The following is a 17,667-nucleotide window of genomic DNA, read 5'->3' as shown; positions in this document are numbered from 1 at the left end:
GTGTTGGCAGTATAAAAATACCTACAGCACCTTGTATTCCCAGGTGGTCTCCCATCCAAGTACTAAGCAGACCCAACACTGCTTAGCTTCCAAGATCAGATGAGATTGAGCGTATCCAGTGTGGTGTGGCTGTAGATGAGCTTTGTGGTTTTTGTTAGAACTTTTCTACTTCTAACTACTGGTACATAAATGAATAAGTTTGAAAATGGAATGCATCAACAGAACAGTGTTGGCAGTATAAAAATACCTACAGCACCTTGTATTCCCAGGTGGTCTCCCATCCAAGTACTAACCAGGCCCAACACTCATAGCTTCCAAGATCAAATGAAATTGGGCGTATCCAGTGTGGTGTGGCTGTAGATGAGCTTTGTGGTTTCTGCTAGAACTTTTCTACTTCTAGCTATTGGTAAATAAATGAAAAAGTTTGAAAATGGAATGCATCAACAGAACGGTGTTGGCAGTATAAAAATACCTACAGCACCTTGTATTCACAGGTGGTCTCCCATCCAAGTACTAACCAGGCCCAACACTCCTTAGCTTCCAAGATCAGATGAAATTGGGCGTATTCAGTGTGGTGTGGCTGTAGATGAGCTTTGTGGTTTCTGCTAGAACTTTTCTACTTCTAGCTACTGGTAAATAAATGAAAAAGTTTGAAAATGGAATGCATCAACAGAACGGTGATGGCAGTATAAAAATACCCACAGCACCTTGTATTCACAGGTGGTCTCCCATCCAAATACTAACCAGGCCCAAAACTGCATAGCTTCCAAACCCAGATGAGAATGGGTGTATCCAGTGTGGAGTGGCTGTAGATGAGCTTTGTGGTTTCTGTTAGAACTTTTCTACTTCTAACTACTGGTAAATAAATGAAAAAGTTTGAAAATGGAATGCATTAACAGAACGGTGTTGGCAGTATAAAAATACCTACAGCACCTTGTATTCCCAGGTGGTCTCCCATCCAAGTACTAACAAGGCCCAACAATGCTTAGCTTCCAAGATCATATGAGATTGGGCGTATCCAGTGTGGTGTGGCTGTAGATGAGCTTTGTGGTTTCTGTTAGACCTTTTCTACTTTTAGCTACTGGTACATAAATGAATACATTTGAAAATGGAATGCATCAACAGAACGGTGTTGGCAGTATAAAAATACCTACAGCACCTTGTATTCCCAGGTGGTATCCCATCCAAGTACTAACCAGGCCCAACACTGCTAAGCTTACAAGATCAGATGAGATTGAGCGTATCCAGTGTGGTGTGGCTGTAGATGAGCTTTGTGGTTTCTACTAGAACTTTTCAACTTCTAGCTACTGGTAAATAAATGAAAAAGTTTGAAAATGGAATGCATCAACAGAACGGTGTTGGCAGTATAAAAATACCTACAGCACCTTGTATTCACAAGTTGTCTCCCAACCAAGTACTAACCAGGCCCAACACTGCATAGCTTCCAAAATCAGATGAGATTGGGTGTATCCAGTGTGGAGTGGCTGTAGATGAGCTTTGTGGTTTCTGTTAGAACTTTTCTACTTCTAACTACTGGTAAATAAATGAAAAAGTTTGAAAATGGAATGCATCAACAGAACGGTGTTGGCAGTATAAAAATACTTACAGCACCTTGTATTCACAGGTGGTCTCCCATCCAAGTACTAACCAGGCCCAACACTCCTTAGCTTCCAAGATCAGATGAAATTGGGCGTATCCAGTGTGGTGTTGCTGTAGATGAGCTTTGTGGTTCCTGCTAGAACTTTTCTACTTCTAGCTACTGGTAAATAAATGAAAAAGTTTGAAAATGGAATGCATCAACAGAACGGTGTTGGCAGTATAAAAATACCAACAGCACCTTGTATTCACAGGTGGTCTCCCATCCAAGTACTAACCACGCCCAACACTGCTTAGCTTCCAAGAGCAGATGAGATTGGGCGTATCCAGTGTGGTGTGGCTGTAGATGAGCTTTGTGGTTTCTGCTAGAACTTTTCTACTTTTAACTACTGGTAAATAAATGAAAAAGTTTGAAAATGGAATGCATCAACAGAACGGTGTTGGCAGTATAAAAATACCAACAGCACCTTGTATTCCCAGGTGGTCTCCCATCCAAGTACTAACCAGGAACAACACTGCTTAGCTTCCAAGACCAGATAAGACTGAGCGCATCCAGCGTGGTGTGGCTGTAGATTAGCTTTGTGGTTTCTTTTAGTACTTTTCTACTTCTAGCTACTGGTACATAAATGAATACATTTGAAAATGGAATGCATCAACAGAACGGTGTTGGCAGTATAAAAATACCTACAGCACCTTGTATTCCCAGGTGGTATCCCATCCAAGTACTAACCAGGCCCAACACTGCTTAGCTTACAAGATCAGATGAGATTGAGCGTATCCAGTGTGGTGTGGCTGTAGATGAGCTTTGTGGTTTCTGTTAGAACTTTTCTGCTTCTAACTACTGGTAAATAAATGAAATAGTTTGAAAATGGAATGCATCAACAGAACGGTGTTGGCAGTATAAAAATACCTACAGCACCTTGTATTCCCAGGTGGTCTCCCATCCAAGTACTAACCAGGCCCAACACTGCTTAGTTTCTAAGATCAGATGAGATTGGGTGTATCCATTGTGGTGTGGCTGTAGATGAGCTTTGTGTTTTTTGTTAGTACTTTTTTACTTCTAACTTCTGGTACATAAATGAATAAGTTTGAAAATGGAATGCATAAAGAGAACGGTGTTGGCAGTATAAAAATACCTACAGCACCTTGTATTCACAGGTGGTCTCCCATCCAAGTACTAACCACGCCCAACACTGCTTAGCTTCCAAGAGCAGATGAGATTGGGCGTATCCAGTGTGGTGTGGCTGTAGATGAGCTTTGTGGTTTCTGCTAGAACTTTTCTACTTCTAGCTACTGGTAAATAAATGAAAAAGTTTGAAAATGGAATGCATCAACAGAACGGTGTTGGCAGTATAAAAATAACTACAGCACCTTGTATTCACAAGTGGTCTCCCATCCAAGTACTAACCAGGCCCAACACTGCATAGCTTCCAAAATCAGATGAGATTGGGTGTATCCAGTGTGGAGTGGCTGTAGATGAGCTTTGTGGTTTCTGCTAGAACTTTTCTACTTCTAGCTATTGGTAAATAAATGAAAAATTTTAAAAATGGAATGCATCAACAGAACGGTGTTGGCAGTATAAAAATACCTACAGCACCTTGTATTCACAGGTGGTCTCCCATCCAAATACTAACCAGGCCCAACACTCCTTAGCTTCCAAGATCAGATGAAATTGGGCGTATCCAGTGTGGTGTGGCTGTAGATGAGCTTTGAGGTTTCTGCTAGAACTTTTCTACTTCTAGCTACTGGTAAATAAATGAAAAAGTTTGAAAATGGAATGCATCAACAGAACGGTGTTGGCAGTATAAAAATAACTACAGCACCTTGTATTCACAAGTGGTCTCCCATCCAAGTACTAACCAGGCCCAACACTGCATAGCTTCCAAAATCAGATGAGATTGGGTGTATCCAGTGTGGAGTGGCTGTAGATGAGCTTTGTGGTTTCTGTTAGAACTTTTCTACTTTTAACTACTGTTAAATAAATGAAAAAGTTTGAAAATGGAATGCATCAACAGAACGGTGTTGGCAGTATAAAAATACTTACAGCACCTTGTATTCACAGGTGGTCTCCCATCCAAGTACTAACCAGGCCTAACACTCCTTAGCTTCCAAGATCAGATGAAATTGGGCGTATCCAGTGTGGTGTGGCTGTAGATGAGCTTTGTGGTTTCTACTAGAACTTTTCTACTTCTAGCTACTGGTAAATAAATGAAAAAGTTTGAAAATGGAATGCATCAACAGGACGGTGTTGGCAGTATAAAAATACCTACAGCACCTTGTATTCACAGGTGGTCTCCCATACAAGTACTAACCAGGCCCAACACTGCATAGCTTCCAAAATCAGATGAGATTGGGTGTATCCAGTGTGGAGTGGCTGTAGATGAGCTTTGTGGTTTCTGTTAGAACTTTTCTACTTCTAACTACTGGTAAATAAATGAAAAAGTTTGAAAATGGAATGCATCAACAGAACGGTGTTGGCAGTATAAAAATACCTACAGCACCTTGTATTCCCAGGTGGTCTCCAATCCAAGTACTAACCAGGCCCAACACTGCTTAGCTTCCAAGATTATATGAGATTGGGCGTATCCAGTGTGGTGTGGCTGTAGATGAGCTTTATGGTTTCTGTTAGACATTTTCTACTTCTAGCTACTGGTACATAAATGAATACATTTGAAAATGGAATGCATCAACAGAACGGTGTTGGCAGTATAAAAATACTTACAGCACCTTGTATTCCCAGGTGGTATCCCATCCAAGTACTAACCAGGCCCAACACTGCTTAGCTTACAAGATCAGATGAGATTGAGCGTATCCAGTGTGGTGTGGCTGTAGATGAGCTTTGAGGTTTCTGATAGAACTTTTCTACTTCTAACTACTGGTACATAAATGAATAAGTTTGAAAATGGAATGAATCAACAGAACAGTATTGGCAGTATAAAAATACCTACAGCACCTTGTATTCCCAGGTGGTCTCCCATCTAAGTAATAGCCAGGCCCTACACTCATAGCTTCCAAGATCAGATGAAATTGGGCATATCCAGTGTGGTGTGGCTGTAGATGAGCTTTGCGGTTTCTGCTAGAACTTTTCTACTTCTAGCTACTGGTAAATAAATGAAAAAGTTTGAAAATGGAATGCATCAACAGAACGGTGTTGGCAGTATAAAAATACCTACAGCACCTTGTATTCACAGGTGGTCTCCCATCCAAATACTAACCAGGCCCAAAACTGCATAGCTTCCAAAATCAGTAGAGAATGGGTGTATCCAGTGTGGAGTGGCTGTAGATGAGCTTTGTGGTTTCTGTTAGAACTTTTCTACTTCTAACTACTGGTAAATAAATGAAAAAGTTTGAAAATGGAATGCATCAACAGAACGGTGTTGGCAGTATAAAAATACCTACAGCACCTTGTATTCCTAGGTGGTCTCCCATCAAAGTACTAACCAGGCCCAACACTGCTTAGTTTCCAAGATCAGATGAGATTGGGCGCATCCAGTGTGGTGTGGCTGTAGATGAGCTTTGTGGTTTCTGTTAGAACTTTTCTACTTCTAACTACTGGTACATAAATGAATTAGTTTGAAAATGGAATGCATCAACAGAACGGTGTTAGCAGTATAAAAATACCTACAGCACCTTGTATTCCAAGGTGGTCTCCCATCCAAGTACTAACCAGGCCCAACACTACTTAGCTTCCAAGATCAGATTAGATTTGGTTTATCCAATGTGGTGTGGCTGTAGATGAGCTTTGTGGTTTCTGTTAGAACTTTTCTACTTCTAACTACTGGTAAATAAATGAAAAAGTATGAAAATGGAATGCCTCAACAGAACGGTGTTGGCAGTATAAAAATACCTAAAACATCTTGTATTCCCAGATGGTCTCCCATCCAAGTTCTAACCAGGCCCAACACTGCTTAACTTTCAAGATCAGATGAGATTGGGTGCGTACAGTGTGATGTGGCTGTAGATGAGCTTTGCGGTTTCTGTTAGAACTTTTCTACTTCTAACTACTGGTACATAAATGAATAAGTTTGAAAATGGAATGCATCAACAGAACGGTGTTGCCAGTTTAAAATTACCTACAGCACCTTGTATTCCCAGGTGGTCTCCCATCCAAGTACTAACCAGGCCCAACACTCATAGCTTCCAAGATCAGATGAAATTGGGCATATCCAGTGTGGTGTGGCTGTAGATGAGCTTTGTGGTTTCTGCTAGAACTTTTCTACTTTTAACTACTGGTAAATAAATGAAAAAGTTTGAAAATGGAATGCATCAACAGAACGGTGTTGGCAGTATAACAATACCTACAGCACCTTGTATTCCCAGGTGATATCCCATCCAAATATTATTCAGGCCCAACACTGCTTAGCTTCCAAGATCAGATGAGATTGGGCGCATCCAGTGTGGTGTGGCTATAGATGAGCATTGTGGTTTCTGTTAGAACTTTTCTACTTCTAACTACTGGTACATAAATGAATTAGTTTGAAAATGGAATGCATCAACAGAACGGTGTTGGCAGTATAAAAATACCTACAGCACCTTGTATTGCCAGGTGGTCTCCCATCCAAGTACTAACCAGGCCCAACACAGCTTAGCTTCCAAGATCAGATGAGATTGGGTGCATCCAGTGTGGTGTGGCTGTAGATGAGCTTTGTGGTTTCTGCTAGAACTTTTCTACTTCTAGCAAATAAATGAAAAAGTTTGAAAATGGAATGCATCAACAGAACGGTGTTGGCAGTGTAAAAATGCCTACAGCACCTTGCATTCACAGGTTGTCTCCCATCCAAGTACTAACCAGGCCCATCACTGCTTAGCTTCCAAGATCAGATAAGATTGGGTGTATCCAGTTTGGTGTGGTTGTAGATGAGCTTTGTGGTTTCTGCTAGAACTTTTCTACTTCTAACTACTGGTACACAAATGAATAAGTTTGAAAATGGAATGCATCAACAGAACGGTGTTGGCAGTATAAAAAGACATACAGCACCTTGTATTGCCAGGTGGTCTCCCATCCAAGTACTAAACAGGCCCAACACTGCTTAGCTTTCAAGATCAGATGAAATTGGGCGTATCCAGTGTGGTGTGACTGTAGATGAGCTTTGTGGTTTCTGTTAGAACTTTTCTACTTCTAACTACTGGTACATAAATGAATAAGTTTGAAAATGGAATGCATCAACAGAACGGTGTTGGCAGTATAAAAATACCTACAGCACCTTGTATTCCCAGGTGGTCTCCCATCCAAGTACTAAGCAGACCCAACACTGCTTAGCTTCCAAGATCAGATGAGATTGAGCGTATCCAGTGTGGTGTGGCTGTAGATGAGCTTTGTGGTTTTTGTTAGAACTTTTCTACTTCTAACTACTGGTACATAAATGAATAAGTTTGAAAATGGAATGCATCAACAGAACAGTGTTGGCAGTATAAAAATACCTACAGCACCTTGTATTCCCAGGTGGTCTCCCATCCAAGTACTAACCAGGCCCAACACTCATAGCTTCCAAGATCAAATGAAATTGGGCGTATCCAGTGTGGTGTGGCTGTAGATGAGCTTTGTGGTTTCTGCTAGAACTTTTCTACTTCTAGCTATTGGTAAATAAATGAAAAAGTTTGAAAATGGAATGCATCAACAGAACGGTGTTGGCAGTATAAAAATACCTACAGCACCTTGTATTCACAGGTGGTCTCCCATCCAAGTACTAACCAGGCCCAACACTCCTTAGCTTCCAAGATCAGATGAAATTGGGCGTATTCAGTGTGGTGTGGCTGTAGATGAGCTTTGTGGTTTCTGCTAGAACTTTTCTACTTCTAGCTACTGGTAAATAAATGAAAAAGTTTGAAAATGGAATGCATCAACAGAACGGTGATGGCAGTATAAAAATACCCACAGCACCTTGTATTCACAGGTGGTCTCCCATCCAAATACTAACCAGGCCCAAAACTGCATAGCTTCCAAACCCAGATGAGAATGGGTGTATCCAGTGTGGAGTGGCTGTAGATGAGCTTTGTGGTTTCTGTTAGAACTTTTCTACTTCTAACTACTGGTAAATAAATGAAAAAGTTTGAAAATGGAATGCATTAACAGAACGGTGTTGGCAGTATAAAAATACCTACAGCACCTTGTATTCCCAGGTGGTCTCCCATCCAAGTACTAACAAGGCCCAACAATGCTTAGCTTCCAAGATCATATGAGATTGGGCGTATCCAGTGTGGTGTGGCTGTAGATGAGCTTTGTGGTTTCTGTTAGACCTTTTCTACTTTTAGCTACTGGTACATAAATGAATACATTTGAAAATGGAATGCATCAACAGAACGGTGTTGGCAGTATAAAAATACCTACAGCACCTTGTATTCCCAGGTGGTATCCCATCCAAGTACTAACCAGGCCCAACACTGCTAAGCTTACAAGATCAGATGAGATTGAGCGTATCCAGTGTGGTGTGGCTGTAGATGAGCTTTGTGGTTTCTACTAGAACTTTTCAACTTCTAGCTACTGGTAAATAAATGAAAAAGTTTGAAAATGGAATGCATCAACAGAACGGTGTTGGCAGTATAAAAATACCTACAGCACCTTGTATTCACAAGTTGTCTCCCAACCAAGTACTAACCAGGCCCAACACTGCATAGCTTCCAAAATCAGATGAGATTGGGTGTATCCAGTGTGGAGTGGCTGTAGATGAGCTTTGTGGTTTCTGTTAGAACTTTTCTACTTCTAACTACTGGTAAATAAATGAAAAAGTTTGAAAATGGAATGCATCAACAGAACGGTGTTGGCAGTATAAAAATACTTACAGCACCTTGTATTCACAGGTGGTCTCCCATCCAAGTACTAACCAGGCCCAACACTCCTTAGCTTCCAAGATCAGATGAAATTGGGCGTATCCAGTGTGGTGTTGCTGTAGATGAGCTTTGTGGTTCCTGCTAGAACTTTTCTACTTCTAGCTACTGGTAAATAAATGAAAAAGTTTGAAAATGGAATGCATCAACAGAACGGTGTTGGCAGTATAAAAATACCTACAGCACCTTTTATTCACAGGTGGTCTCCCATCCAAGTACTAACCAGGCCCAACACTGCATAGCTTCATAAAATCAGATGAGATTGGGTGTATCCAGTGTGGAGTGGCTGTAGATGAGTTTTGTGGTTTCTGTTAGAACTTTTCTACTTCTAACTACTGGTACATAAATGAATAAGTTTGAAAATGGAATGAATCAACAGAACAGTATTGGCAGTATAAAAATACCTACAGCACCTTGTATTCCCAGGTGGTCTTCCATCCAAGTTACTAACCAGACCCAACACTGCTTAGCTTCCAAGATCAGATGAGATTGGGCGCATCCAGTGTGGTGTGGCTATAGATGAGCATTGTGGTTTCTGTTAGAACTTTTCTACTTCTAACTACTGGTACATAAATGAATTAGTTTGAAAATGGAATGCATCAACAGAACGGTGTTGGCAGTATAAAAATACCTACAGCACCTTGTATTGCCAGGTGGTCTCCCATCCAAGTACTAACCAGGCCCAACACTGCTTAGCTTCCAAGATCAGATGAGATTGGGCGTATCCAGTGTGGTGTGGCTGTAGATGAGCTTTGTGGTTTCTGTTAGAACTTTTCTACTTTTAACTACTGGTACATAATTGAATAAGTTTGAAAATGGAATGCATCAACAGAACGGTGTTGGCAGTATAACAATACCTACAGCACCTTGTATTCCCAGGTGATATCCCATCCAAATATTATTCAGGCCCAACACTGCTTAGCTTCCAAGATCAGATGAGATTGGGCGCATCCAGTGTGGTGTGGCTATAGATGAGCATTGTGGTTTCTGTTAGAACTTTTCTACTTCTAACTACTGGTACATAAATGAATTAGTTTGAAAATGGAATGCATCAACAGAACGGTGTTGGCAGTATAAAAATACCTACAGCACCTTGTATTGCCAGGTGGTCTCCCATCCAAGTACTAACCAGGCCCAACACAGCTTAGCTTCCAAGATCAGATGAGATTGGGTGCATCCAGTGTGGTGTGGCTGTAGATGAGCTTTGTGGTTTCTGCTAGAACTTTTCTACTTCTAGCAAATAAATGAAAAAGTTTGAAAATGGAATGCATCAACAGAACGGTGTTGGCAGTGTAAAAATGCCTACAGCACCTTGCATTCACAGGTTGTCTCCCATCCAAGTACTAACCAGGCCCATCACTGCTTAACTTCCAAGATCAGATAAGATTGGGTGTATCCAGTTTGGTGTGGTTGTAGATGAGCTTTGTGGTTTCTGTTAGAACTTTTCTACTTCTAACTACTGGTACACAAATGAATAAGTTTGAAAATGGAATGCATCAACAGAACGGTGTTGGCAGTATAAAAAGACATACAGCACCTTGTATTGCCAGGTGGTCTCCCATCCAAGTACTAAACAGGCCCAACACTGCTTAGCTTTCAAGATCAGATGAAATTGGGCGTATCCAGTGTGGTGTGACTGTAGATGAGCTTTGTGGTTTCTGTTAGAACTTTTCTACTTCTAACTACTGGTACATAAATGAATAAGTTTGAAAATGGAATGCATCAACAGAACGGTGTTGGCAGTATAAAAATACCTACAGCACCGTGTATTCCCAGGTGGTCTCACATCCAAGTACTAACCAGGCCCAACACTGCTTAGCTTCCAAGATCAGATGAGATTGGGCGTATCCAGTGTGTTGTGACTGTAGATGAGCTTTGCGGTTTCTGTTAGAACTTTTCTACTTCTAACTACTGGTACATAAAAGAATAAGTTTGAAAATTGAATGCATCAACAGAATGGTGTTTGCAGTATAAAAATACCTACAGCACCTTGTATTCCCAGGTGGTCTCCCATCCAAGTACTAACCAGGCCCAACACTGCTTGGTTCCCAAGATCAGATGAGATTGGGCGTATCCAGTGTGGTGAGGCTGTAGATGAGCTTTGTGGTTTCTGTTAGAACTTTTCTACTTCTAGCTACTGGTACATAAATGAATAAGTTTGAAAATGGAATGCATCAACAGATCGGTGTTGGCAGTATAAAAATACCTACAGCACCTTGTATTCCCAGGTGGTCTCACATCCAAGTACTAACCAGGCCCAACACTGCTTAGTTCCCAAGATCAGATGAGATTGAGCGTATCCAGTGTGGTGTGGCTATAGATGACCTTTGTGGTTTCTGTTAGAACTTTTCTACTTCTAACTACTGGTACATAAATGATTAAGTTTGAAAATGGAATGCATCAACAGAACGGAGTTGGCATTATATAAATACCTACAGCACCTTGTATCCCCAGGTGGTCTCCCATCCAAGTACTAACCAGGCCCAACACTGCTCAGCTTCCAAGATCAGATGAGATTGGGAGTATCCAGTGTGGTGTGGCTGTAGATGAGCTTTGTGGTTTCTGTTAGAACTTTTCTACTTTTAACTACTGGTACATAATTGAATAAGTTTGAAAATGGAATGCATCAACAGAACGGTGTTGGCAGTATAACAATACCTACAGCACCTTGTATTCCCAGGTGGTATCCCAACCAGATACTAACCAGGCCCAACACTGCTTAGCTTCCAATATCAGATGAGATTGGGCATATCCAGTGTGGTGAGGCTGTAGATGAGCTTTGTGGTTTCTGTTAGAACTTTTCTACTTCTAACTACTGGTACATAAATGAATAAGTTTGAAAATGGAATGCATCCACAGAACGGTGTTAGCAGTATTAAAAAACCTACAGCACCGTGTATTCCCAGGTGGTCGCCCATCCAAGTACTGACCAGGCCCAACACTGCTTAGCTTCCAAGATCAGATGAGATTGGGTGCATCCAGTGTGGTGTGCCTGTAGATGAGCCTTGTGGTTTCTGCTAGAACTTTTCTACTTCTAGCAAATAAATGAAAAAGTTTGAAAATGGAATGCATCAACAGAACGGTGTTGGCAGTGTAAAAATGCCTACAGTACCTTGCATTCACAGGTGGTCTCCCATCCAAGTACTTACCAGGCCTATCACTGCTTTGCTTCCAAGATCAGATAAGATTGGGTGTATCCAGTTTGGTGTGGTTGTAGATGAGCTTTGTGGTTTCTGTTAGAACTTTTCTACTTCTAGCTACTGTAAATAAATGAAAAAGTTTGAAAATGGAATGCATCAACAGAACGGTGTTGGCAGTCTAAAAACACCTACAGCACCTTGTATTCCCAGGTGGTCTCCCATCCAAGTACTAACCAGGCACAACACTGCTTCGCTTCCAAGATCAGATGAGATTGGGCGCATCCAGCGTGGTGTGGCTGTAGATGAGCTTTGTGGCTGTAGATGAGCTTTGTGGTTACTGTTAGAACTTTTCTACTTCTAACTACTGGTACATAAATGAATAAGTTTGAAAATGGAATGCATCAACAGAACGGTGTTGGCAGTATAAAAAGACCTACAGCACCTTGTATTCCCAGGTGGTCTCCCATCCAAGTACTAACCACGCCCAACACTGCTTAGGTTCCAAGATCAGATGAGATTCTTTTATGTACCAGTAGTTAGAAGTAGAAAAGTTCTCACAGAAACCACAAAGCTCATCTTCAACCACACCATACTGGATACCAGTGTTGTGTGGCTGTAGATGAGCTTTGTGGCTGTAGATGAGCTTTGTGGTTACTGTTAGAACTTTTCTACTTCTAACTACTGGTACATAAATGAATACATTTGAAAATGGAATGCATCAACAGAACGGTGATGGCAGTATAAAAATACCTACAGCACCTTGTATTCCCAGGTGGTATCCCATACAAGTACTAACCAGGCCCAACACTGCTTAGCTTACAAGATCAGATGAGATTGAGCGTATCCAGTGTGGTGTGGCTGTAGATGAGCTTTGTGGTTTCTGTTAGAACTTTTCTACTTCTAACTACTGGTACATAAATGAATAAGTTTGAAAATGGAATGCATCCACAGAACTGTGTTAGCAGTATTAAAAAACCTACAGCACCGTGTATTCCCAGGTGGTCACCCATCCAAGTACTGACTAGGCCCAACACTGCTTAGCTTCCAAGATCAGATGAGATTGGGTGCATCCAGTGTGGTGTGGCTGTAGATGAGCTTTGTGGTTTCTGCTAGAACTTTTCTACTTCTAGCAAATAAATGAAAAAGTTTGAAAATGGAATGCATCAACAGAACGGTGTTGGCAGTGTAAAAATGCCTACAGCACCTTGCATTCACAGGTGGTCTCCCATCCAAGTACTAACCAGGCCCATCACTGCTTAGCTTCCAAGATCAGATAAGATTGGGTGTATCCAGTTTGGTGTGGTTGTAGATGAGCTTTGTGGTTTCTGTTAGAACTTTTCTACTTCTAGCTACTGTAAATAAATGAAAAAGTTTGAAAATGGAATGCATCAACAGAATGGTGTTGGCAGTATAAAAACACCTACAGCACCTTGCATTCCCAGGTGGTCTCCAATCCAAGTACTAACCAGGCCCAACACTGCTTAGCTTCCAAGATCAGAAGAGATTGGGCGAGTCCAGTGTGGTGTGGCTGCAGATGAGTTTTGTGGTTTCTGTTAGAACTTTTCTATTTCTAACTACTGGTAAATAAATGAAAAAGTTTGAAAATGGAATGCATCAACAGAACGGAGTTGGCAGTATAAAAATATCTGCAGCACCTTGCATTCTCATGTGGTTTCCCATCCAAATACTAACCAGGCCCAGCACTGCTTAGTTTCCAAGATTAGATGAGATTGGGCGTCTCCAGTGTGGTGTGGCTGTAGATGAGCTTTGTGGTTTCTGTTAGAACTTTTCTACTTCTAACTACTGGTACATAAATGAATAAGTTTGAAAATGGAATGCATCAACAGAACGGTGTTGGCAGTATAAAAAGACATACAGCACCTTGTATTGCCAGGTGGTCTCCCATCCAAGTACTAAACAGGCCCAACACTGCTTAGCTTTCAAGATCAGATGAGATTGGGCGTATCCAGTGTGGTGTGACTGTAGATGAGCTTTGTGGTTTCTGTTAGAACTTTTCTACTTCTAACTACTGGTACATAAATGAATAAGTTTGAAAATGGAATGCATCAACAGAACGGTGTTGGCAGTATAAAAATACCTACAGCACCGTGTATTCCCAGGTGGTCTCACATCCAAGTACTAACCAGGCCCAACACTGCTTAGCTTCCAAGATCAGATGAGATTGGGCGTATCCAGTGTGTTGTGGCTGTAGATGAGCTTTGTGGTTTCTGTTAGAACTTTTCTACTTCTAACTACAGGTACATAAAAGAATAAGTTTGGAAATTGAATGCATCAACAGAATGGTGTTTGCAGTATAAAAATACCTACAGCACCTTGTAATCACAGGTGGTCTCCCATCCAAGTACTAACCAGGCCCAACACTGCTTAGTTCCCAAGATCAGATGAGATTGGGCGTATCCAGTGTGGTGAGGCTGTAGATGAGCTTTGTGGTTTCTGTTAGAAATTTTCTACTTCTAGCTACTGGTACATAAATGAATAAGTTTGAAAATGGAATGCATCAACAGAACGGTGTTGGTAGTATAAAAATACCTACAGCACCTTGTATTCCCAGAAGGTCTCACTTCCAAGTACTAACCATGCCCAACACTGCTTAGTTCCCAAGATCAGATGAGATTGAGCGTATCCAGTGTGGTGGGGCTATAGATGAGCTTTGTGGTTTCTGTTAGAACTTTTCTACTTCTAACTACTGGTACATAAATGATTAAGTTTGAAAATGGAATACATCAACAGAACGGAGTTGGCAGTATATAAATACCTACAGCACCTTGTATCCTTAGGTGGTCTCCCATCAAAGTACTTACCAGGCCCAACACTGCTTAGCTTCCAAGATCAGATGAGATTAGGCGTATCCAATGTGGTGTGGCTGTAGATGGGCTTTGTGGTTTCTGTTAGAACTTTTCTAATTCTAGCTACTGGTACATAAATGAATAATTTTGAAAATGGAATACATCAACAGAACGGTGTTGGAAGTATAAAAATGCCTACAGCACCTTGTATTGCCAGGTGGTCTCCCATCCAAGTACTAACCAGGCCCAACACTGCTCAGCTTCCAAGATCAGATGAGATTGGGAGTATCCAGTGTGGTGTGGCTGTAGATGAGCTTTGTGGTTTCTGTTAGAACTTTTCTTCTTCTAGCTACTGGTACATAAATGAATAAATTTGAAAATGGAATGCATCAACAGAACGGTTTTGGCAGTATAAAAATACCTACAACACTTTGTATTCCCAGGAGGTCTCCCATCCAAGTACTAACCAGGCCCAACACTGCTTAGCTTCCAAGATCAGATGAGATTGGGCAAATCCAGTGTGGTGTGGCTGTAGATGAGCTTTGTTGTTTCTGTTAGACCTTTTCTACTTCTAGCTACTGGTACATAAATGAATACATTTGAAAATGGAATGCATCAACAGAACGGTGTTGGCAGTATAAAAATACCTACAGCACCTTGTATTCCCAGGTGGTCTCCCATCCAAGTACTAACCAGGCCCAACACTGCTTAACTTCCAAGATCAGATGAGATTGGGCGAATCCAGTGTGGTGTGGTCATAAATGAGCTTTGTGGTTTCTGTTAGAACTTTTCTACTTCTATCTACTTGTACATAAATGAATAAGTTTGAAAATGGAATGCATCAACAGAACGGTGTTGGCAGTATAAAAATACCTACAGCACCTTGTATTCCCAGGTGGTCTCCCATCCAAGTACTAACCAGGCCCAGCACTGCTTAGTTTCCAAGATCAGATGAGATTGGGCGTATCCAGTGTGCTGTGGCTGTAGATAAGCTTTGTGGTTTCTTTTAGAACTTTTCTACTTCTAGCTACTGGTACATAAATGACTAAGTTTGAAAATAGAAAGCATCAACAGAACGGTGTTGGCAGTATAAAAATACGTACAGCACCTTGTATTGCCAGGTGGTCTCCCATCCAAGTACTAACCAGATCCAACACTGCTTAGCTTTCAAGATCAGATGAGATTGGGCGTATCCAGTGTGGTGTGGCTGTAGTTGAGCTTTGTGGTTTCTGCTAGAACTTTTCTACTTCTAACTACTGGTACATAAATTAATAAGTTTGAAAATGGAATGCATCAACAGAACGGTGTAGGCATTATAAAAATACCTACAGCACCTCATATTCCCAGGTGGTCCCCCACCCAAATTCTAAACAGGCCCAACACTGCTTAGCTTCCAAGATCAGATGAGATTGGGCGTATCCAGTGTGGTGTGGCTGTAGATGAGCTTTGTGGTTTCTGTTAGAACTTTTCTACTTCTAACTACTGGTAATTAAATGAATACGTTTGAAAATGGAATGCATCAACAGAACAGTGTTGGCAGTATAAAAATACCTCCAGCACCTCGTATTCCTAGGTGGTCTCCCACCCAAGTACTAAACAGGCACAACACTGCTTAGCTACCAAGATCAGATGAGATTGGGCGTATCCAGTGTGGTGTGACTGTAGATGAGCTTTGTGGTTTCTGTTAGAACTTTTCTACTTCTAACTACTTGTACATAAATGAAAAAGTTTAAAAATGGAATGCATCAACAGAACGGTGTTGGCAGTATATAAATACCTACAGCACCTTGTATTCCCAGGTGGTCTCCCATCCAAGTACTAACCAGGCCCAACACTGCTTAGCGTCCAACATCAGATGAGATTGGGCGTATCCAGTGTGGTGTGGCTGTAGATGAGCTTTGCGGTTTCTGTTAGAACTTTTCTACTTCTAGCTAATGGTACATAAATGAATAAGTTTGAAAATGGAATGCATCAACAGAACGGTGTTGGCAGTATAAAAATACTAACAGCACCTTGTATTGCCAGGTGGTCTCCCATCCAAGTACTAAACAGGCCCAACACTGCTTAACTTCCAAGATCAGATGAGATTGGGTGTATCCAGTGTGGTATGGCTGTAGATAAGCTTTGTGGTTTTTGTTAGAACTTTTCTACTTCTAACTACTGGTAAATAAATGAAAAAGTTTGAAAATAGAATGCATCAACAGAACGGTGTTGGCAGTATAAAAATATCTGCAGCACCAGGTATTCCCAGGTGGTCTCCCATTCAAGTACTAACCAGGCCCAGCACTGCTTAGTTTCCAAGATCAGATGAGATTGGGCGTATCCAGTGTGGTGTGGCTGTAGATGAGCTTTGTGGTTTCTGTTAGAACTTTTCTACTTCTAACTACTGGTAAATAAATGAAAAAGTTTAAAAATGGAATGCATCAACAGAACGGTGTTGGCAGTATACAAAGACCTACAGCACCTTGTATTCCTAGGTGGTCTCCCATCCAAGTATTAACCAGGCCCAGCACTGCTTAGTTCCCAAGATCAGATGAGATTGGGCGTATCCAGTGTGGTGTGGCTGTAGTTGAGCTTTGTGGTTTCTGCTAGAACTTTTCTACTTCTAACTACTGGTACATAAATTAATAAGTTTGAAAATGGAATGCATCAACAGAACGGTGTAGGCAGTATAAAAATACTTACAGCACCTCATATTCCCAGGTGGTCCCCCACCCAAATTCTAAACAGGCCCAACACTGCTTAGCTTCCAAGATCAGTTGAGATTGGGCGTATCCAGTGTGGTGTGGCTGTAGATGAGCTTTGTGGTTTCTGTTAGAACTTTTCTACTTCTAACTACTGGTAATTAAATGAATACGTTTGAAAATGGAATGCATCAACAGAACGGTGTTGGCAGTATAAAAATACCTACAGCACCTCGTATTCCTAGGTGGTCTCCCACCCAAGTACTAAACAGGACCAACACTGCTTAGCTTCCAAGATCAGATGAGATAGGGCGTATCCAGTGTGGTGTGGCTGTAGATGAGCTTTGTGGTTTCTGTTAGAACTTTTCTACTTCTAACTACTGGTAAATAAATGAAAAAGTTTAAAAATGGAATGCATCAACAGAACGGTGTTGGCAGTATACAAAGACCTACAGCACCTTGTATTCCTAGGTGGTCTCCCATCCAAGTATTAACCAGGCCCAGCACTGCTTAGTTCCCAAGATCAGATGAGATTGGGCGTATCCAGTGTGGTGTGGCTGTAGATGAGCTTTGTGGTTTCTGTTAGAAATTTTCTACTTCTAACTACTGGTACAT

General features: G+C 41.3%; 12 non-coding genes and 65 pseudogenes across 12 annotated transcripts; all 77 read right to left on the bottom strand.

The window, feature by feature from the left end:
- Nucleotides 1–18: 18 nt before the first annotated feature.
- LOC134959668 (5S ribosomal RNA) lies at nucleotides 19–137 on the bottom strand (annotated as a pseudogene).
- Nucleotides 138–244: 107 nt separating this feature from the next.
- LOC134962684 (5S ribosomal RNA) lies at nucleotides 245–362 on the bottom strand (annotated as a pseudogene).
- A 107-nt stretch (nucleotides 363–469) lies between these two features.
- LOC134960035 (5S ribosomal RNA) lies at nucleotides 470–588 on the bottom strand (annotated as a pseudogene).
- Nucleotides 589–695: 107 nt separating this feature from the next.
- Nucleotides 696–814, bottom strand: LOC134958990 (5S ribosomal RNA; annotated as a pseudogene).
- Nucleotides 815–921: 107 nt separating this feature from the next.
- LOC134960166 (5S ribosomal RNA) lies at nucleotides 922–1,040 on the bottom strand. Its single transcript, XR_010187711.1, has one exon. It is a non-coding gene; the product is annotated as a 5S ribosomal RNA (ribosomal RNA).
- A 107-nt stretch (nucleotides 1,041–1,147) lies between these two features.
- LOC134960317 (5S ribosomal RNA) lies at nucleotides 1,148–1,266 on the bottom strand (annotated as a pseudogene).
- A 107-nt stretch (nucleotides 1,267–1,373) lies between these two features.
- Nucleotides 1,374–1,492, bottom strand: LOC134963286 (5S ribosomal RNA; annotated as a pseudogene).
- Nucleotides 1,493–1,599: 107 nt separating this feature from the next.
- On the bottom strand, nucleotides 1,600–1,718 carry LOC134961741 (5S ribosomal RNA; annotated as a pseudogene).
- A 107-nt stretch (nucleotides 1,719–1,825) lies between these two features.
- Nucleotides 1,826–1,944, bottom strand: LOC134961006 (5S ribosomal RNA; annotated as a pseudogene).
- A 107-nt stretch (nucleotides 1,945–2,051) lies between these two features.
- Nucleotides 2,052–2,170, bottom strand: LOC134964308 (5S ribosomal RNA; annotated as a pseudogene).
- A 107-nt stretch (nucleotides 2,171–2,277) lies between these two features.
- On the bottom strand, nucleotides 2,278–2,396 carry LOC134963074 (5S ribosomal RNA). Its single transcript, XR_010188089.1, has one exon. It is a non-coding gene; the product is annotated as a 5S ribosomal RNA (ribosomal RNA).
- A 107-nt stretch (nucleotides 2,397–2,503) lies between these two features.
- On the bottom strand, nucleotides 2,504–2,622 carry LOC134960161 (5S ribosomal RNA; annotated as a pseudogene).
- A 107-nt stretch (nucleotides 2,623–2,729) lies between these two features.
- On the bottom strand, nucleotides 2,730–2,848 carry LOC134960238 (5S ribosomal RNA; annotated as a pseudogene).
- A 107-nt stretch (nucleotides 2,849–2,955) lies between these two features.
- On the bottom strand, nucleotides 2,956–3,074 carry LOC134960905 (5S ribosomal RNA; annotated as a pseudogene).
- Nucleotides 3,075–3,181: 107 nt separating this feature from the next.
- On the bottom strand, nucleotides 3,182–3,300 carry LOC134960915 (5S ribosomal RNA; annotated as a pseudogene).
- Nucleotides 3,301–3,407: 107 nt separating this feature from the next.
- Nucleotides 3,408–3,526, bottom strand: LOC134960904 (5S ribosomal RNA; annotated as a pseudogene).
- Nucleotides 3,527–3,633: 107 nt separating this feature from the next.
- Nucleotides 3,634–3,752, bottom strand: LOC134962467 (5S ribosomal RNA; annotated as a pseudogene).
- A 107-nt stretch (nucleotides 3,753–3,859) lies between these two features.
- On the bottom strand, nucleotides 3,860–3,978 carry LOC134961187 (5S ribosomal RNA; annotated as a pseudogene).
- Nucleotides 3,979–4,085: 107 nt separating this feature from the next.
- On the bottom strand, nucleotides 4,086–4,204 carry LOC134960851 (5S ribosomal RNA; annotated as a pseudogene).
- Nucleotides 4,205–4,311: 107 nt separating this feature from the next.
- LOC134959886 (5S ribosomal RNA) lies at nucleotides 4,312–4,430 on the bottom strand (annotated as a pseudogene).
- Nucleotides 4,431–4,537: 107 nt separating this feature from the next.
- Nucleotides 4,538–4,655, bottom strand: LOC134964660 (5S ribosomal RNA; annotated as a pseudogene).
- A 107-nt stretch (nucleotides 4,656–4,762) lies between these two features.
- LOC134959053 (5S ribosomal RNA) lies at nucleotides 4,763–4,881 on the bottom strand (annotated as a pseudogene).
- Nucleotides 4,882–4,988: 107 nt separating this feature from the next.
- Nucleotides 4,989–5,107, bottom strand: LOC134964574 (5S ribosomal RNA). The gene has a single exon (XR_010188227.1). It is a non-coding gene; the product is annotated as a 5S ribosomal RNA (ribosomal RNA).
- Nucleotides 5,108–5,214: 107 nt separating this feature from the next.
- On the bottom strand, nucleotides 5,215–5,333 carry LOC134962737 (5S ribosomal RNA; annotated as a pseudogene).
- Nucleotides 5,334–5,440: 107 nt separating this feature from the next.
- On the bottom strand, nucleotides 5,441–5,559 carry LOC134964126 (5S ribosomal RNA; annotated as a pseudogene).
- A 107-nt stretch (nucleotides 5,560–5,666) lies between these two features.
- On the bottom strand, nucleotides 5,667–5,784 carry LOC134963090 (5S ribosomal RNA; annotated as a pseudogene).
- Nucleotides 5,785–5,891: 107 nt separating this feature from the next.
- Nucleotides 5,892–6,010, bottom strand: LOC134961180 (5S ribosomal RNA; annotated as a pseudogene).
- A 107-nt stretch (nucleotides 6,011–6,117) lies between these two features.
- Nucleotides 6,118–6,236, bottom strand: LOC134964353 (5S ribosomal RNA). The gene has a single exon (XR_010188207.1). It is a non-coding gene; the product is annotated as a 5S ribosomal RNA (ribosomal RNA).
- Nucleotides 6,237–6,336: 100 nt separating this feature from the next.
- On the bottom strand, nucleotides 6,337–6,455 carry LOC134964207 (5S ribosomal RNA; annotated as a pseudogene).
- Nucleotides 6,456–6,562: 107 nt separating this feature from the next.
- LOC134961665 (5S ribosomal RNA) lies at nucleotides 6,563–6,681 on the bottom strand (annotated as a pseudogene).
- A 107-nt stretch (nucleotides 6,682–6,788) lies between these two features.
- LOC134959667 (5S ribosomal RNA) lies at nucleotides 6,789–6,907 on the bottom strand (annotated as a pseudogene).
- Nucleotides 6,908–7,014: 107 nt separating this feature from the next.
- Nucleotides 7,015–7,132, bottom strand: LOC134962683 (5S ribosomal RNA; annotated as a pseudogene).
- Nucleotides 7,133–7,239: 107 nt separating this feature from the next.
- Nucleotides 7,240–7,358, bottom strand: LOC134960033 (5S ribosomal RNA; annotated as a pseudogene).
- Nucleotides 7,359–7,465: 107 nt separating this feature from the next.
- On the bottom strand, nucleotides 7,466–7,584 carry LOC134958989 (5S ribosomal RNA; annotated as a pseudogene).
- Nucleotides 7,585–7,691: 107 nt separating this feature from the next.
- Nucleotides 7,692–7,810, bottom strand: LOC134960154 (5S ribosomal RNA). Its single transcript, XR_010187709.1, has one exon. It is a non-coding gene; the product is annotated as a 5S ribosomal RNA (ribosomal RNA).
- A 107-nt stretch (nucleotides 7,811–7,917) lies between these two features.
- On the bottom strand, nucleotides 7,918–8,036 carry LOC134960316 (5S ribosomal RNA; annotated as a pseudogene).
- A 107-nt stretch (nucleotides 8,037–8,143) lies between these two features.
- LOC134963285 (5S ribosomal RNA) lies at nucleotides 8,144–8,262 on the bottom strand (annotated as a pseudogene).
- A 107-nt stretch (nucleotides 8,263–8,369) lies between these two features.
- LOC134961740 (5S ribosomal RNA) lies at nucleotides 8,370–8,488 on the bottom strand (annotated as a pseudogene).
- Nucleotides 8,489–8,595: 107 nt separating this feature from the next.
- Nucleotides 8,596–8,715, bottom strand: LOC134964398 (5S ribosomal RNA; annotated as a pseudogene).
- A 107-nt stretch (nucleotides 8,716–8,822) lies between these two features.
- LOC134961442 (5S ribosomal RNA) lies at nucleotides 8,823–8,942 on the bottom strand (annotated as a pseudogene).
- A 107-nt stretch (nucleotides 8,943–9,049) lies between these two features.
- On the bottom strand, nucleotides 9,050–9,168 carry LOC134963541 (5S ribosomal RNA). Its single transcript, XR_010188132.1, has one exon. It is a non-coding gene; the product is annotated as a 5S ribosomal RNA (ribosomal RNA).
- Nucleotides 9,169–9,275: 107 nt separating this feature from the next.
- On the bottom strand, nucleotides 9,276–9,394 carry LOC134961179 (5S ribosomal RNA; annotated as a pseudogene).
- A 107-nt stretch (nucleotides 9,395–9,501) lies between these two features.
- LOC134964341 (5S ribosomal RNA) lies at nucleotides 9,502–9,620 on the bottom strand. Its single transcript, XR_010188206.1, has one exon. It is a non-coding gene; the product is annotated as a 5S ribosomal RNA (ribosomal RNA).
- Nucleotides 9,621–9,720: 100 nt separating this feature from the next.
- LOC134963872 (5S ribosomal RNA) lies at nucleotides 9,721–9,839 on the bottom strand (annotated as a pseudogene).
- A 107-nt stretch (nucleotides 9,840–9,946) lies between these two features.
- LOC134961663 (5S ribosomal RNA) lies at nucleotides 9,947–10,065 on the bottom strand (annotated as a pseudogene).
- A 107-nt stretch (nucleotides 10,066–10,172) lies between these two features.
- LOC134960927 (5S ribosomal RNA) lies at nucleotides 10,173–10,291 on the bottom strand (annotated as a pseudogene).
- A 107-nt stretch (nucleotides 10,292–10,398) lies between these two features.
- On the bottom strand, nucleotides 10,399–10,517 carry LOC134960705 (5S ribosomal RNA; annotated as a pseudogene).
- A 107-nt stretch (nucleotides 10,518–10,624) lies between these two features.
- Nucleotides 10,625–10,743, bottom strand: LOC134962072 (5S ribosomal RNA; annotated as a pseudogene).
- Nucleotides 10,744–10,850: 107 nt separating this feature from the next.
- Nucleotides 10,851–10,969, bottom strand: LOC134959928 (5S ribosomal RNA; annotated as a pseudogene).
- Nucleotides 10,970–11,076: 107 nt separating this feature from the next.
- On the bottom strand, nucleotides 11,077–11,195 carry LOC134962093 (5S ribosomal RNA; annotated as a pseudogene).
- Nucleotides 11,196–11,302: 107 nt separating this feature from the next.
- Nucleotides 11,303–11,421, bottom strand: LOC134961264 (5S ribosomal RNA). Its single transcript, XR_010187876.1, has one exon. It is a non-coding gene; the product is annotated as a 5S ribosomal RNA (ribosomal RNA).
- A 100-nt stretch (nucleotides 11,422–11,521) lies between these two features.
- On the bottom strand, nucleotides 11,522–11,640 carry LOC134964883 (5S ribosomal RNA; annotated as a pseudogene).
- Nucleotides 11,641–11,746: 106 nt separating this feature from the next.
- LOC134959825 (5S ribosomal RNA) lies at nucleotides 11,747–11,865 on the bottom strand (annotated as a pseudogene).
- Nucleotides 11,866–12,308: 443 nt separating this feature from the next.
- LOC134959732 (5S ribosomal RNA) lies at nucleotides 12,309–12,427 on the bottom strand (annotated as a pseudogene).
- Nucleotides 12,428–12,534: 107 nt separating this feature from the next.
- On the bottom strand, nucleotides 12,535–12,653 carry LOC134960271 (5S ribosomal RNA). Its single transcript, XR_010187729.1, has one exon. It is a non-coding gene; the product is annotated as a 5S ribosomal RNA (ribosomal RNA).
- A 100-nt stretch (nucleotides 12,654–12,753) lies between these two features.
- Nucleotides 12,754–12,872, bottom strand: LOC134962414 (5S ribosomal RNA; annotated as a pseudogene).
- A 106-nt stretch (nucleotides 12,873–12,978) lies between these two features.
- LOC134961538 (5S ribosomal RNA) lies at nucleotides 12,979–13,097 on the bottom strand (annotated as a pseudogene).
- A 107-nt stretch (nucleotides 13,098–13,204) lies between these two features.
- Nucleotides 13,205–13,323, bottom strand: LOC134963801 (5S ribosomal RNA; annotated as a pseudogene).
- Nucleotides 13,324–13,430: 107 nt separating this feature from the next.
- LOC134960795 (5S ribosomal RNA) lies at nucleotides 13,431–13,549 on the bottom strand (annotated as a pseudogene).
- A 107-nt stretch (nucleotides 13,550–13,656) lies between these two features.
- Nucleotides 13,657–13,775, bottom strand: LOC134960628 (5S ribosomal RNA; annotated as a pseudogene).
- Nucleotides 13,776–13,882: 107 nt separating this feature from the next.
- LOC134962454 (5S ribosomal RNA) lies at nucleotides 13,883–14,001 on the bottom strand (annotated as a pseudogene).
- A 107-nt stretch (nucleotides 14,002–14,108) lies between these two features.
- Nucleotides 14,109–14,227, bottom strand: LOC134964939 (5S ribosomal RNA; annotated as a pseudogene).
- A 107-nt stretch (nucleotides 14,228–14,334) lies between these two features.
- Nucleotides 14,335–14,453, bottom strand: LOC134961112 (5S ribosomal RNA; annotated as a pseudogene).
- A 107-nt stretch (nucleotides 14,454–14,560) lies between these two features.
- LOC134960964 (5S ribosomal RNA) lies at nucleotides 14,561–14,679 on the bottom strand (annotated as a pseudogene).
- Nucleotides 14,680–14,786: 107 nt separating this feature from the next.
- LOC134960048 (5S ribosomal RNA) lies at nucleotides 14,787–14,905 on the bottom strand (annotated as a pseudogene).
- Nucleotides 14,906–15,012: 107 nt separating this feature from the next.
- Nucleotides 15,013–15,131, bottom strand: LOC134964918 (5S ribosomal RNA). Its single transcript, XR_010188259.1, has one exon. It is a non-coding gene; the product is annotated as a 5S ribosomal RNA (ribosomal RNA).
- A 107-nt stretch (nucleotides 15,132–15,238) lies between these two features.
- On the bottom strand, nucleotides 15,239–15,357 carry LOC134960113 (5S ribosomal RNA; annotated as a pseudogene).
- A 107-nt stretch (nucleotides 15,358–15,464) lies between these two features.
- Nucleotides 15,465–15,583, bottom strand: LOC134963299 (5S ribosomal RNA; annotated as a pseudogene).
- Nucleotides 15,584–15,690: 107 nt separating this feature from the next.
- On the bottom strand, nucleotides 15,691–15,809 carry LOC134960653 (5S ribosomal RNA; annotated as a pseudogene).
- A 107-nt stretch (nucleotides 15,810–15,916) lies between these two features.
- LOC134962187 (5S ribosomal RNA) lies at nucleotides 15,917–16,035 on the bottom strand (annotated as a pseudogene).
- Nucleotides 16,036–16,142: 107 nt separating this feature from the next.
- Nucleotides 16,143–16,261, bottom strand: LOC134959662 (5S ribosomal RNA; annotated as a pseudogene).
- A 107-nt stretch (nucleotides 16,262–16,368) lies between these two features.
- LOC134959145 (5S ribosomal RNA) lies at nucleotides 16,369–16,487 on the bottom strand. Its single transcript, XR_010187221.1, has one exon. It is a non-coding gene; the product is annotated as a 5S ribosomal RNA (ribosomal RNA).
- Nucleotides 16,488–16,594: 107 nt separating this feature from the next.
- LOC134960907 (5S ribosomal RNA) lies at nucleotides 16,595–16,713 on the bottom strand. The gene has a single exon (XR_010187828.1). It is a non-coding gene; the product is annotated as a 5S ribosomal RNA (ribosomal RNA).
- A 107-nt stretch (nucleotides 16,714–16,820) lies between these two features.
- LOC134961391 (5S ribosomal RNA) lies at nucleotides 16,821–16,939 on the bottom strand (annotated as a pseudogene).
- A 107-nt stretch (nucleotides 16,940–17,046) lies between these two features.
- Nucleotides 17,047–17,165, bottom strand: LOC134963020 (5S ribosomal RNA; annotated as a pseudogene).
- A 107-nt stretch (nucleotides 17,166–17,272) lies between these two features.
- Nucleotides 17,273–17,391, bottom strand: LOC134960249 (5S ribosomal RNA; annotated as a pseudogene).
- A 107-nt stretch (nucleotides 17,392–17,498) lies between these two features.
- LOC134960892 (5S ribosomal RNA) lies at nucleotides 17,499–17,617 on the bottom strand (annotated as a pseudogene).
- Nucleotides 17,618–17,667: the final 50 nt, after the last annotated feature.

The sequence above is a fragment of the Pseudophryne corroboree genome, chromosome 9 (genome assembly GCF_028390025.1).
Source record: "Pseudophryne corroboree isolate aPseCor3 chromosome 9, aPseCor3.hap2, whole genome shotgun sequence".
NCBI lineage: Eukaryota > Metazoa > Chordata > Amphibia > Anura > Myobatrachidae > Pseudophryne > Pseudophryne corroboree.
This window is presented reverse-complemented; position numbering and strand designations above follow the sequence as displayed.